At 41.7% G+C, this 16,090-nt stretch overlaps 1 pseudogene; it reads left to right on the top strand.

Moving 5' to 3' along the window:
* The first annotated feature begins 1,398 nt into the window (after positions 1-1,398).
* LOC138775299 (lactase/phlorizin hydrolase-like) lies at positions 1,399-12,237 on the top strand (annotated as a pseudogene).
* Positions 12,238-16,090: the final 3,853 nt, after the last annotated feature.

Raw genomic sequence — 16,090 nt, 5'->3', positions numbered from 1 at the left:
ACACACACACCCTTCCCACTGCTGTCATGTGACCACACAGACCTGTAACAGCATCCCTGCTTCTCTATTCTAGCTTTTGTACTACTGCATTATGGAATCTGCAGTTCCATCCTGTACCTCAACTGCTGTTTTGTCATCTTTATGCACTTACACAGATTTAGCTAGTTTCTAAATGTTTGGTTTCATTTGTTTTACATGTTACAGAATTAAAAAAAAAATCATTATTTTGGAGTGTGGAACCAATTTTCTGCATTTCAATGATTTACTATGGGACAATTTGCTTTATTTAACAGTATTTGAATTCCTAGAAACAATATGCTCGTAATCCAAGGCACCACTGTACTGACATAGTTACTTACCCAGTTACTCAGTTTTTATTAAAGATTTGAGCAGAATAATGTTATATATATTACTGTGTTGTATCATTACAGAATCAGTGCTCCTCCCCAGGCTCATAGGATACGACATAAGTCAATTATTACCTACCCAACTGGCTGGGAGTGTAAGGTGAGCCATAGCTATTGTAAAAAAACGACATACTCCTCCCCCTTCTGGGTCAATAAACTTTGGCCAAACTTGGCTCTCCTCATGTATATTATGTCTGGTCTTTTTTGCTCAGAGAGAAAAGCCAAAGGAGCCATAAACCAGTGGCATCTCCTGTTGACATGTCTTAAAAGGGTTATCCAGGCTCAATTGATTGCAGATTGCTGGGTAGTCATCAAATGGCCAACAATTTGAGATCCTACATACACAGTAAAGTGAGTGAAACTCCATGTGCCATATTGGGTTACTCCATTTCAACTTCCATTCACTTCCCAGACCTTCAAGCCAGGGGCTACATAGAGAAGGAAACCAGATGGAGAATAATTGGCCATGTTTGTGATTGTTTCACTGAAGTATATAGGAGTAACCACCCATGCTTCATAGCTGAGCATGTGCCCAGAATACCTCGCCATCCCCTGCTAGCTTCTGTGGTGCGCATACACAGAGGTCATGTGCCCACATTACCCTAATATTGATTACAAATCAAGAGACTCAAGATAGGGAAGGTCCGAACCTGCCGAGGTTCGGGTTCGACTCCCGGACTCTCGCAATGATTCCCGCTGTCTTTAACTCCGTGCAGAGGGTGGATACAGCGGGAGACCGACTGGAAAACCGGGGATACAGCCCAGCCTAGGCTGTATCCCAGTTTTCCAGGCGGTCTTCCCGCTGTATCCACCCTCTGCATGGAGGTTTAAGACAGCGGGAATCATTGCAGAGGTTCGGGTTTCGTACGAGCCCGAACCTAGGCAGGTTCGGACCATCCTTACTTAAGAACCCTCAAACTGTAGATCTTAATTAAATAAAGACCTTGGTATTAATGTTCTATATACTAACATATTCTCCTGTATCTTATAGATCTCAGAATCCTGTGGAGAAGACTTTATCATCCCGGCTCATCATTTACCACAGTCTGGGAGAAATTTTCTGGCCAGACACCAGCAGAGAGAGACGCCTTCTTGCGGGCACATTCCCCGATGGTTTCCTTATGGCTCCTCCTCTTCAGCCTTCAAAGTAGAAGAGGCTGGGGCCGAGGGGGAAAAAGGACAATCTATATGGGATGTTTTTCGGGCAAAATGGTCACGCTGATAGCTGCAACCGCCAATGTGGCCTGCGACACCTATTACAAGATGACTATGAATTGTATTCCTGAAGGGCCTCCAGTCTAAGGTCTATCACTTCTCCATCTCCTGGTCCAGAATATTCCCAACAGGACTGAAATCCAAAGTCAACGCAGCCGGAGTGAAGTATTACAACAGATTATTGATAGGTTAATCAAAGAAACATCACACCGATGGTGTCATTTGTATCACTGGGATCTGCCCCAAGCTCTGCAGGAGTCCGGGGCTGGCAGGATGAATCCACCATCCAGGCGTTTATGGAATATGCATATATTCTGCTTCAGCACTTTTGGAATAGTCAAACACTGGAAACATTCCATGAACCTTGGGTGGTGATTATGCTGGTTACGGCACCACACATGCGCCCATGGTCAGTGATTCCAGGAATTGCCCTCCTTCAAGGTACAAACAGAAACCAAATCTAAATATTGCTATTATTTTTTTTTTAGAAAATACTATTTGTTAAAATAATTTTTAGAAAGTTTTCAATTATTTTCCTTGTCCTATTGTCCTATTTATTAGTGTATCAGGTATATCATAGATATAATGTCAAAGTTTGGATTAGTGGTGCTCCAGTGCCCGTGAGACCCATCTAGTCCTCAGTCTTTTTAAGCTTTTTTTTACATGGAATGGATGAGCATTTCACTGATTAATTCTTCTATATTTGACCTTATAGGTGACACCAACATTGTGAAGCTCACGCTAAGGCCTGGCATGTTTATAATGACAAGTACCGGGCCTACGCAACAAGGTCAGGTGGAATCTCTCGAATTCTAACATGGGAGAGAACCACAAGACCCTACTAATCCAGATGATGTGAGTGCGCCGAGCGATATCTCCAGTTCATGCTTGGGTGGTTGCCCATCCAATTCTTGTCAATGGGACTCCCAGAAGTTCTTAAGACACAAGTCAATCACATAATACTCTGCTCCTCTACAGTGGCTCAGCTCCCACATTTACTGAGGAGGAGAGGCCCATATCAAGGCACTGCAGATTTCCTTGGCATCTCCCACTATACTTCCCGAATGGTCAATGCTCCGAAAGTGGTAGCTGTGTGGCTCATTATGATAACATTGGAGATTCGCACCACAGCTGTCCTTCATGGCCGTCCACTTCTTCTCCATGGCTCTACGTGTGCCATGGGTCTCAGGAGGCTTCTGAACTTTGTCAAGGATAGAATACACAAAAGGACAACTACCCAATATATATAACCGGAAATGGTATGCCAACCCCATACACTGTAGAGGTGTACAATGACAAGGATCGGGTGGACTACTTGACGGCTTACATCAATGAAGCTCTGAAGGTAAACACATGGTGTTTTAAGTTTAATATAGACAATTTTGGTTGGAAAGGTAACCAGAGAACAATAGATGATATTACAATATCTGAGATTTAGAAACAAATTAAATTTCTAGTATTAATGCATGTGAGTTTTTGTGTGTTGATACACTACCCTTACCCTATCAACTATTATTTTGTTGCAGCTGTACATTCTGACAATGTGACTGTAACATGGCTATATAGTCCGCTCCTCCTGGATGGCTTTGAGGGACCTCAAGGATACGTCAAGATTTGGTTTACATCATGTAGATTTGAAAATGGAAACAGACCCAGAACCCCCAGCAATCGCTTATCTCATTCCAGCATTGCTGAAAATAATGGCTTCCAATCACGAAATTGGCCAAAAAAGTTTATCATGCACAGATGGGCAGTATGAGAACACATCAGCTCTACCAGCATCAGAAGTCCCCTCAAAGGCTAAAGTGGTATGGGAGAGGTTTCTCAGGACAATCGGCTTTTTGAAAGGACATGTACCATTATTCTACTGTTCCAAGTGATTTAAGTGGGGAGTCTCGACCTCAGCATTTCAGATTGAAGGAGGATGGAATGAAGATGGAAAAGGACCAAGTATATGGGCACTTTTACACATATCCCAGGAAATATTTTCGATAATGGCAACGCAGACATTGCCTGCGATAGTTTACCACCAGCTGGTGCGGACTTGTATATGCTGAGGAGTCTAGGCGTCAACAGTTATCGCTTCTCCATCTCATGTCTAGAATTTTCCCAACTGGACAGGGCACGGTCAATACTAAGGGTGTGGAGTATTATAACAGCTCATGATGGCCTACTGGCAAACAACATCTCACCAATGGTCACCCTTTACCACTTTGACCTCCCTCAGGCTCTCCAGGACATCGGTGGCTGGGAGAGTGATATAGTCCTTGAGGCATTTCACAGCTATGCAGACTATTGTTTTAAAACATTTGGAGATAGGGTCAAGTTCTGGATGACTTTTCACCAACCCACACCATGTAACTGCTGTTATGGACTGGTCTCTATCCACCTGGAGTGAAAGATGATCCTGGTTATGCTCCGTACAGAGTGGCTCACAATCTTATCAAAGTCCATGCCAGAGTCTATCATACCTACGATGAGCAATATCGAAAAAGTCAAGGAGGTGTCATTTCTCTGAGCCTCAACACTAACTGGTGGAACCCAAAGAACCACACAGAACCAAGGGACATAGAAGCTGCAGATCGCTACCTGCAATTCACATTGGGATGGTTTGCACACCCAATCTTCAAAATGGTGACTACCCAGGTAATGAAATGGCAGGTGGCCGCAAGAGTGAGCTACAAGGTCTCCAATCTTCTAGACTTCCGCTTTTACTGATGAGGAGAAGGCCTACATTCAAGGAACAGCTGATGTTTTCTCCATAAACATCTACTCCACAAAAATATTCAACATAAAACTGCAATCCTTTCTTCCCCATCTTTCCAAAATGACCTTGACATTACAGAAGAGGTTGATGCTAGCTGGCCGCACACGGCTGATGAGAACGTCAAAGCAGTAGCCTGGGGCCTCAGGAGGCTTCTTAACTGGGTGAAAGAAGAGTACGAAGATTGTCCCTATATATATCACTGAGATGGAGTTGCAATGGACAGGAGCACCGATTTTGACGACATTGCTCGAATTTCCTATCACAAGACATATATTGACGAAGCCCTGAAAGGTTAGTAGCCCAAAATTTGGGGGATGAATCAACAGATCTGTTAACAGTTCACAAGACCAAGATATAATGTATAGAGTGTCAAATGACAAACAATAATGGTTCCTTGAAAACCAGCGCCACATTTGTCCATGTTGGGTATTGCAGATCATCTCTATTGAAGTAAAATGCTGTAAACTGCACTGAAGTGTGACACTCCTCTATATATATATCTGTATGCAGAAGGTATATATACTGTAAACACAAACAAAAATAGAAAATGTCTGCAAAGGGAAATAGTTATTGTTGAGTAGATGTGGAGAGACTTTCTTTGTTAGTTATATATAGGTAGATACCAGTACGGGGTGCAACTACAATGATTCTGTTTTCTTCCCTATAAGCTCTCAGTTAGACGGTGTGAATCTGAGAGGCTACTCTATCAACTCTCTTATGGACAGCTTCGAGTGGGATCAAGGATACAGATTCCGGTTTGGTCTTCACCATGTGGATTTCAATCACCCTACACGTGCAAGGGCTGCAAAACGCACAGCTATTTACTATGCTGAAGTCATTGGTAATAATGGCATCCCCATGGAGAAGGATGAGGAATTTCTATACGGAGAGTTCCGGAATGACTTTGCTTGGGGTGTAGCCTCTTCAGCTTTTCAGGTAAAATATATCTTGGAGCTGTAGGAGACATCTTCACTTTAGACTAGATACCTTTGCTGTTAAATAGTTTTAAAAATTGGAAAATTTTAAATTTTTTTTTTCAAATTTCGAACCAGTCTTTTCTCGTGAAAGCATAAAAGAATTCTTGCATTTTTTTTCCATTTGAAATTGATTTGAATGTACTAAAATAAAATGCACTAAAGAAAAATAAAATTTCTTTCCTTCTAGATTGAAGGGGCCTGGAGGGCGGATGGAAAAGGCCTCAGTATCTGGGATACGTTTTCTCATACACCAAATAAGATTGTCGATGGTACTAATGGAGACGTGGCGTGCAACAGCTACTACCGGATTGACGATGACGTGGAACTTCTCAAGAACCTTCGGGTCTCACATTACAGATTGTCAATCTCCTGGCCTAGAATTCTCCCAGATGGCACAAAGGATCACATCAATGAAGCGGGAGTCAATTACTACTCTCGTCTGATCGATGGCATGATGGCTGCCGGTATTACACCACAGGTGATAAAACAGCCCCCCCATTCACAAACCTGATTCAACAACAAATCCACAATGTAGGTGACTATATCCGTTGACACTACTCAACATGCTTTAATCTGTGCAGGTCACTATATATCATTGGGATCTTCCTCAAGCTTTGCAGAACGTCGGTGGTTGGGAGAACGAGACCATAATAGATAGGTTTAAGGACTATGCTGAAGTTCTATTCCAAAGACTGGGTGACAAAGTAAAATTCTGGATCACTCTGAATGAGCCGTATATCATTGCCAACTTGGGCTATGGAGAAGGATCCTTTGCACCAGGTAATTACTATACATTATAGTCATTGAAAAACCTGTTGTAAAAACTGGCAGATTTACTATAATATATTTTTATTGACACTTAAATATACCAGATTACACACTGCAACACTCATAATAGGCAGACATTTTCTGTTTTCAGCAGCTTACTTTTCAGCTTTGCTGTGCAGACTGGAGCAAAGTTTGCAGAGTCATCTCATTACCGGCAAAGAGTGAGAGACTTAAAAAGATAATGGGGGAGATTTATCAAACATGCTGTAAAGTGAAACTGGCTTAGTTGCCCCTAGCAACCAATCAGATTCCACTTTTCATTTTCCAAAGAGTCTGTGAGGAATTAAAAGTGGAATCTGATTGGTTACTAGGGGCGACTGAGCCAGTTTTACTTTACACCATGTTTGATAAATCTCCCCCAATATCTTTATTGTAGTTCTTTTGGCCTAGGTAAGTGAAGATAGTTACAATGTACATGCAGGTAAGGCAGTGTTCACTAGCTCGGGTTGTTGCAGCTTTCTACTGGTCTATCTCTTACTATGCGGGAAGCTGCTCACAAACACTCAGACAAACAAACAGACAATGAGTTCCCCCAGACCTTAACGTGTGCTTCGTGTATAGCAGCGCCAACTGGTTGAAATGTTGATTGTCAGACATTGTCAAGTCTAGTGGCATTAGTGGTAGAATGAGACAGGCTCAAGAGGGTATTTCCCCTTCTTCTATTAGTTAGGCCTCAATGCTCAGGACTGCTTAGAATACAGTAAACACCTTGTCCAATCTGAGGGATAACCAAGGAGGAGATACAAACACACAAAGCAGGCTTTAGAAAGACATTTTTCAAAAGCCCTATAGCACATTTTGGGCCTTTTAGGGCTTCAGGCCAGGTCTATAGATATGGCTGTCACAACACATTACTTGCACCCCATGGTCGGCGGCATTGCAGCTCAAACCATTGACTACTACTATATCTGCTATGAGCCTACTAGTATTCACCTCTCAGTAATGAAGCAATGGACTAGTATACTATTTCCAATGGGCTCGAGTGGTGTATAGACCGATTCTGTAGACTCCAAATACCTTGCTTTCTATTAGCGCACTCCACAACTGTACCTCCTTATACTGGAAGATTTGCCTACAAGTTATTCAGTAAAGAAATGTGCCTTGTGTTCATCTACTTTCCTGTCTGGCTCACTTTATCCACAACTTACATCAAGGGCCACTGTCCATCTGCCCAGGGTGTGAAAGTGGCACTAGACTGGTATATAACCCCCCCCCCCCCCCCACGTATACATACACTCATTTTCACCCTGTTGCTGGGTAGTAGTCTCCTATATAACAACCCATGTGTATAATGTTCTCTGCTACATTGGCTTTTATCTCCTTACCTACAAATCTTTATATTTGTGGTTTATTGTTATACTGGTTTCTTGTTCCTCTTAGGAATCCAGTCCCCAGGGATTGGTATATATAAGGTGGGACATAACCTGATTAAAGCCCATGCAGAAGTATGGCACCTGTATAATGATAAGTACAGAGCCTCTCAGGGCGGTCTGATCTCCATCACCCTCAACTCTGACTGGGCCGAACCTATTAATCCTTATAAACAAGAGGACGTGGATGCCGCATATAGGTATTTGATGGTATGTAACATCTGTTTGAGGGATCAAGGATAAAACCTGTTACATTGAAATTGCAGCCCAGTAGGCATCATGTTATAGAGAAGGAGGAGCTGAGCAGACTGATATATAATATATATATATATATATATATATATATATATATATATATATATATATATATATATATATATATTAGAGGGAAATAACCAGGTATAACTAATTTTGGTCTTAGGAGTCTGGTGGGCGGTCCTACTCACTGATAGGCGGGAAGAATTTTTTCCATGTGATGGGGCAATTGACATTTGCCTTATAAAGGTTTTTGCCTTCCTCTGGATCACCACACATAATAGTGTTAATGTACTGATAATTTTCTATTTTCATTGACATGCAGTTTTTCGCGGGTTGGTTTGGATATCCTATCTTTAAAACTGGGGACTATCCAGAAATTATGAAGTCTAGAGTCCGAGAGAGGAGCCTGGCTGCAGGGCTGCCCCAGAGCCGGTGAGTATACTGACAATGACAGAGGGTTCCGCTTTAAAGACACTCTGTCAGCAGGTTTATGCTGTCCTTTGTAAGGGAAGCATAAACTAGTGACAGAGAAGCTGAACAGAATGATGTATCACATTGTTCTGTGCAGCTGATTGAGAGTTATCGATCTGAATAACATGGACAATAAGCAGTCCTCTTCATTATGTGCATGTGCTCAGTAGTCCTGGATATACATGAGCAACAACAAACTCCACCCACCAGCTGCTACTTGGCAGTTATCTATTCATGCTGTGTATAGGCAGTCAACTATCAGATGGAGGGCAGGGGAAGTGATGTGGCATCAATTACAACCATATATATAATATTTTTTTTTAACTCTGTGTGTACATTGGCTTATTCTTCATACATACCCGTGATCCCTACCACAGCTGACTGTATCAAATTCATCTGATAGTATGAATAATAATTTCAATATATATATGTTTTTTTTTTTATCCCCAGGCTCCCAGAGTTTACAGAAAGTGAGAAGCAAAGAATAAAAGGGACATACGACTTCTTTGGCCTCAACCACTACACTACATGTCTGGTTGGACAAGCATTGGGCTATGATATAAACTACCAGGCTTATGAAGGGGACAGGTGATGGCTGACAAATAGAATATACAGTAATTTGTTTAAAAAAAAAAATAAAATTACATTTGATGGGTTTTTTTTCTATATCATTACAGGGGGGTTTATTTATGGAGCGAACGGACCTGGCTTGGATCTGGAAGCATTTGGCTGAAAGTGACACCTTTTGGCCTAAGAAGGTTATTACGCTGGATAAAAGAAGAGTTTAACAACCCCGCCATATATATCACAGAAAATGGCATATCTGAGGTCGGGACAAACCTGAATGATGAATGGAGAATACATTATTATAAGAATTATATAAATGAGGCGCTAAAAGGTACAGAATTATATAGAACGCTAGCAATAATACTGTCCACCACTAAGTACTAGAATATAACTACTAAATTACTGCCCCTATATACAGGAATATAACTACTATAATACTGCTCCTATATACAGGAATATAACTACTATAATACTCCCCCTATATACAGGAATATAACTACTATAATACCTATATACAAGAATATAACTACTATAATACCGCTCCTATATACAAGAATATAACTACTATAATACTGCCCCTATATACAGGAATATAACTACTATAATACTGCTCCTATATACAGGAATATAACTACTATAATACTGCCTCCTATATACAGGAATATACCTACTGTAATACTGCCTCCTATATACAAGAATATAACTACTATAATACTGCGCCTATATACAAGAATATAACTACTATAATACTGCTCCTATATACAAGAATATAACTACTAAAATACTGCTCCTATATACAGGGATATAACTACTATAATACTGCTCCTATATACAAGAATATAACTACTATAATACTGCCCCTATATACAAGAATATAACTACTATAATACTGCTACTATATACAAGAATATAACTACTAAAATACTGCTCCTATATACAAGAATATAACTACTATAATACTGCGCCTATATACAAGAATATAACTACTATAATACACGAACTGGAGAGAATGGAACCGCTGCACATCCCATCTATGGCTGATACTAATGCCGCTAGGCCTATATTAAAAATCAACACCAGAGTGTCTGTATATGAATTGATCAAGCCATATTGCCCCGTGTACCACCGCGCAGGTCCTCTGGTCCACACGGGTCCCTACGCTAACTCCACACCGTGTCGGTCAGCGACCGCCAACCCCGCAAAGCGTGCACGTGCAGGGAAGGGAGGCCATGGAACGGCCCTGCAACCCCAATGTCACAGGACCAGACCCAAAAAGCCCCACCAAAACCCAGCCAGCACCACCGGCGGGGAAGGCTGCCCCCAGACGACACAAGTATGGATATGGTATTACACTTACCATTGCAGCACTCTGTTTCTTCCCTGAACCGCATTTTGTTTCTCTCTTTTCTCCGTGTTTTGCACTCCTCCTGGTGAGACCCACATGACCGCAATTAGCAGGAGACACCTGAGTGCACATGGTTTTAATCCCTCCTGTTTTTTCCCATTCTGTTTGCTGCAGCTATGGTGAGTGTAATACCTTATCCAGACTTGTGCTGCTTGGGGGCGACCTTCTCCGCCGGCGGTGCTGGCCGGGTTCTGGTGTGGTGTTTTTGGGTCTGGTCCTGTGGCATGGGGGTCGCAGGGCCGTCCCATGGCCCCCGTTCCCTGACTGTGCACGCCTGCGGGGTTGGTGGCCACTGACTGGCACGGTGTGGACTTAGTGTAGGGACCCATGTGTATCAGATACCGGCACGAGGTACATGGGGCAGTATGGCTTGATCAATTCATACACAAAATTCTGATGTGTTTTTTATTTAGCCTAGCGGCACTAGTATCAGCCATAGGTGTGAGGTGCAGCACTCTGTTTCTTCCCTCAACAGAATAACTACTATAATACTACTTCTATATAAAAGAATATAACTACTATAATACTGCCCTCTATATACAAGAATATAACTACTATAATACTGCTCTTATATACAGTTATATAACTACTATAATACTGCTCCTATATACAGGAATATAACTACTATAATACTGCTCCTATATACAGGAATATAACTACTATAATACTGCTCCTATATACAGGAATATAACTACTATAATACTGCCCTCTATATACAGGAATATAACTACTATAATACTGCCCCCTATATACAAGAATATAACTACTATATTACGGCTCTTATATAGAAGTAATTACTATAATGTTGCTTAGTATTATACTTCTATCTCTTACATTTCTGTTCCTCAGCTGTAAAGTACGATGATGTTGATCTCCGTGGATACTCGGCCTGGAGTCTGATGGATAACTTTGAGTGGGCATCTGGTTACGCTGAACGCTTTGGTTTATATTATGTGAATTTTTCGGACCCAAATCTGCCTCGCCTCCCTAAAGCGTCTGTGAAATACTACAGATCTCTGGTTCAGTGCAATGGCTTCCCTGATCCACATAACGGGTCTCATCCTTGTCTAGCTCCGGAACCTGAAGGTTAGTGCAGAAGATTTACAGAGTTGGATTACTGGTCTATGACCTATCAATAGTTTTTACCTATAATAATATATCTACATAATCATATCTGGGTCTAGATATTGAAGTTACACAGCACCCCCTGCTGTTGTTTTTATTCCTTCTTAGAATATCCATCTCACATACCCAGTGCTAGTGGTCACACATGCTCAGTAGCTATGTCAGATCCCCTGGTTAAACAGCTTTGGTTTTCTTATAGGCCAGTCCAGCCCTGGTCATAGTAATGTGATTGACATTCTTCTTGATCTTCTTCCAGCAGGCACAACATCCAGGGCCACAGTCAGCAATAGCACCAGCACCACCACCACAGGTGCACCCCCAGAAGTGCAGGAACCGCCAGTCGTGGACTTTCTTGGCCTGAAAGTCTCCACCTCGGATGCGATGACCGCCTTATATGTGGAATTTGCGCTTCTACTAGCCGTCGTCTTGATTGTCATATTGTTTGTAGTTCTCAATGTTAAACTGCGGAAAAAAGTAAAGGTAGCAGAGACATTTTAATGTGAGTGTAGATTGTAGATTCATGTAAAATATTGATGTAAATGACTGGGGTGTAATAAACTATAAAATAAAACTCATCTCTTGTATGTGTGTGCGGGATCAGTGTGGCGATCAGACCTGAGTCATGTGACACTATGTATAATATTAGATACCTGAGACACAAGGGTCATTTTACCAATTTTATGTAACTTCTGCTTACAAACATAGGACCCTCAATGACAGTGCCAGCAGAGTGCACCCTATAAAACTGTACCGGCAGAGAAACCCCATCTGGTAAACTGCCTGTAAACAATAATTCCAACAGAGGGACACTCATAAATAGTGCCAACAGATTGCCTCCATACAAAATACTGCTATCAGTGTTCCCCATAATCATCAGAGGGCTTCTGGAAACAATACTGCCATCAATGTGCCCAACAAGAATACCAACAGAAACACTCCACAAATTATACTGCCATCAATTTATTCTACAAAAATAATACCAGAAGAGGGCTACCATAAATAATACTCTCATCAATGTGCCCAACAAAAATAATACCAGAAGAGGGCCACCATAAATAATACTCTCATCAATGTGCCCAACAAAAATAATACCAGAAGAGGGCCACCATAAATAATACTCTCATCAATGTGCCCAACAAAAATAATACCAGAAGAGGGCCACCATAAATAATACTGCCATCAATGTGCCCAACAAAAATAATACCAGAAGAGGGCCACCATAAATAATACTGCCATCAATGTGCCCAACAAAAATAATACCAGAAGAGGGCCACCATAAATAATACTCTCATCAATGTGCCCAACAAAAATAATACCAGAAGAGGGCCACCATAAATAATACTCTCATCAATGTGCCTAACAAAAATAATACCAGAAGAGGGCCACCATAAATAATACTGCCATCAATGTGCCTAACAAAAATAATACCAGAAGAGGGCCACCATAAATAATACTCTCATCAATGTGCCCAACAAAAATAATACCAGAAGAGGGCCACCATAAATAATACTCTCATCAATGTGCCTAACAAAAATAATACCAGAAGAGGGCCACCATAAATAATACTCTCATCAATGTGCCTAACAAAAGCAGTGCCAGCAGAGGACCTCTATAAAAAAAATACTGCAGCTGTTCCATAGATGCCACCGATACCATTGGTGTTCCATGACATTTTTCTGGTTGCCAAATGTTGTATTTTGCAAAAATGGTCACAGCCGGCTCTCCTGTCAATGACGGAGGTGCTTCTTCAGATGCAACATTATCTCTTTCTAGATAGACATGAACGTGAAAGAACTAAGGAGACTAGTGCTCTAAAATTCTTCAAGAAGTGGAGAAAATTTGTAGAGAAATTCCTGACTGATTAGGAGATTGCAAATTTGATGTCTCCTTTCATGGGCACCCGGATCTGGTGGTCAACCTTAGATGTTAAAAAATAGGGGGTTTCACTCTGCATCTGTGATGGGGGAGGGTATTTTGGAGTTGGTGCTGGGACCTTTGCACTTCTAAATGCTAACTTTATTTTAAGCGACATTGGGTACATCAGGTACATTGCTTAGTGTCTTTTTTTTACATGAATAGACCAGTGCTGGCTATTCCCAAGCACCGGAGGTGGGCCCGTTGGCCCCCAGTGTGACAATCTCCCCTCTATGAGGTGGCTCCTTGATTCTAATGGTGCCGGGTCACAGAGGGGCATTCATCACACTGGGGGCCGACAGGCCTGCCTCCTGTGCTTCATGCCGAGTCGGTGCTCGGGAATAGACCAGTACCGCATAAGGGAACTGGGCCGTGGTTCAAAAAAAGGACGGCTGCACCAGCATCCTGATGCTGGCTCCGGTTTGTTCATGTAAAGCAATGTACTTAGTGGTACATTCGCTTTAATACTGTTTGTGCCTTGTTTTGCCCCTTATTTGTATAACTATATTTTTGTGTATGACTGGTTATGCAACTTTTGTTTGTTCCAAAGTTTGTTAAAATGTATTTTTGGAAACTATTAAAAAATTTATTGAAAAAAATAAAAAAAAATACTGCCATCAATGTTCCCAACAAAAATAATACCAGCAGAAGACCTGCATAACCAAAACTCCCATGAAAGTGCTCAACAAAAATAATACCAGCCTATGTACTCCATGAAAAATACTGCCATCTAGATAACCCTCAGTAAATAATAATGGTGGCTGAGGTTCATTCATAGATGCTAATAGATTACATCCATAAACAATACCGCTATCCACATGCCAACATCATCCACTCAGCACAGGACCTCTATGAACAATATAATGCTATCAAAGAGCCAAAAAATAATAATGCCAGAAGAGGGTCTCAATAAACAACACTGCCAACAGAGTGCCCACACAACAGGGCTGGTAGAGTGCCGCCTTATGAACAATATTGTCAGAGAAGAGCCTCCATAAACAATACTGACGAGTGCCCTCTGATAAACTATACTGTACACAGTGGGCACCCCATAAACAGTGCCAGCAGTGTGTGCCCATTGATAAATGATGCTGGCACAGAGCTTCCCCATTAGCAGACATAGACTATATTAATAACATTTTTTACTCCTTATGGACGGCACTATGTGGAGCTCACTACATAAAGATCTATACCGCTCTCTAGGACAAAAATTGCCACGGTTGTGAAGGGGTTAAGGCCTCGTGTGGTCACAGTGATGTCACTTGTCCCAAAGTCGGTGCCAGGACCTGACCTATCGGACCTCTATTACAGGTAGGGTGTACCCACCGCCATCCTGCCCCCACCCACAGCTATACTGTTACACAAAGCTGCATGTTCTAGTATCTCCCAGTATGTGCGGACAGACTGGTCGATTACTGATCTGCCGATTACCAGAAAGTAATAAATACTAAATATGGACTTTATAACTGGTATCAAAGAGCAAATTGATCCTGATAAGATATGTCAGCCAAGAAAAAACAATGATATCAGTTGTCAATGCCTGGTGTCTCCCTAGTTATGACATCTCTGTGGGGACATATGGTGTCGGCCATCTTGTTGCATTAGTGACGTCCATTGTCATCTATGTCTGATGATGCTGTAGTAAAATCTTATGGGGTGTTAGTTATAGAGGGATTATAGGGGGCTACACATTCTCCATCTGTTGCTTCATTTAGTGACATTACTTCACATTAGAGACAAAGACATTATATAGGGGTAGATTTATTAAACTAATGTAAAGTAGAAGTGGCTCAGTTGCCCCTAGCAACCAATCAGATTCCACTTTTCATTCCTCACAAATTCTTTGGAAAATGAAAGGTGGAATCTGAGTGGTTGCTAGGGGCAACTAAGACAAATCTACTTTACACCAGTTTGATAAATCTCCCGCTATGTCCATAAAGTTATTGTGAAGACAAGATGATTCTATAGTAGAGTCAGGTTCTGACTAGATAAAGGTGACCAACCACGAAAGGGCTCATGAATTCCACCAAATGTGACTCCATCCGGAGACTTCTTTGTAAATGTGGCCTTGCAGATGTTCTGTATATATCTATAGGATGAGGTATTTTTCCTATAGTTGGCCATTCAAGAGTAGGCCTTACATTTCAGACACCCATCAGCTTTCACTCCTGAACCTCACATACACAAGCTTGCTCAGCTAACTTGCCAGGTTCAGATGGCCTTAAACTAAGAATATACACCTGCTAAGTCCATAAAAGCCCTACAAATACCACCCCAAGTCTATAGCACTGGGGACCCGAGGACTCAAGTATTCAAGTATGGGAGGAACTTACTCAGGGCTTGCCTCTCTACTGAGAGGAAGAAGGATCAGAAAGTTCCGAGTTACCCCCTTCTAGTGAGATGATGTGTGGAGGCAATAACCCAATAAGCCTGCAAGTTATCTTCTCCATGAGGCCTTACGATGACACATCTCCTGCTAAGAATTTCATGTTCTGTTCTCAGTCTAGATCTTGATCCATGATATCCATACCAGAATATAGGCCGGCTTCTTCTCTTCTGTTCTGCAACCTACGTGAGGGAGATATATTACCAGGCAGAACAGTGAGTGGATACTGATCCCACCGCTGATCTTAACCAGGATTTTAACTTCCATTATCTTCAGAGAGAGAAACAAAAGGAAATACTGATACAGAACACAAGTTAAGGCGAAGCCTGCAAGCTCCGGGTACCCCACTATACCTCATGGGTCACCTTGCCCCAGCCATCACCTATAGGTTGTATTAGTG

This window comes from Dendropsophus ebraccatus, unplaced genomic scaffold (assembly GCF_027789765.1).
Source record: "Dendropsophus ebraccatus isolate aDenEbr1 unplaced genomic scaffold, aDenEbr1.pat pat_scaffold_1495_ctg1, whole genome shotgun sequence".
Classification (NCBI taxonomy): Eukaryota; Metazoa; Chordata; class Amphibia; order Anura; family Hylidae; genus Dendropsophus; species Dendropsophus ebraccatus.
Note: the sequence above shows the minus strand (reverse complement) of the source record. Positions and strands in the feature narration are given on the sequence as shown.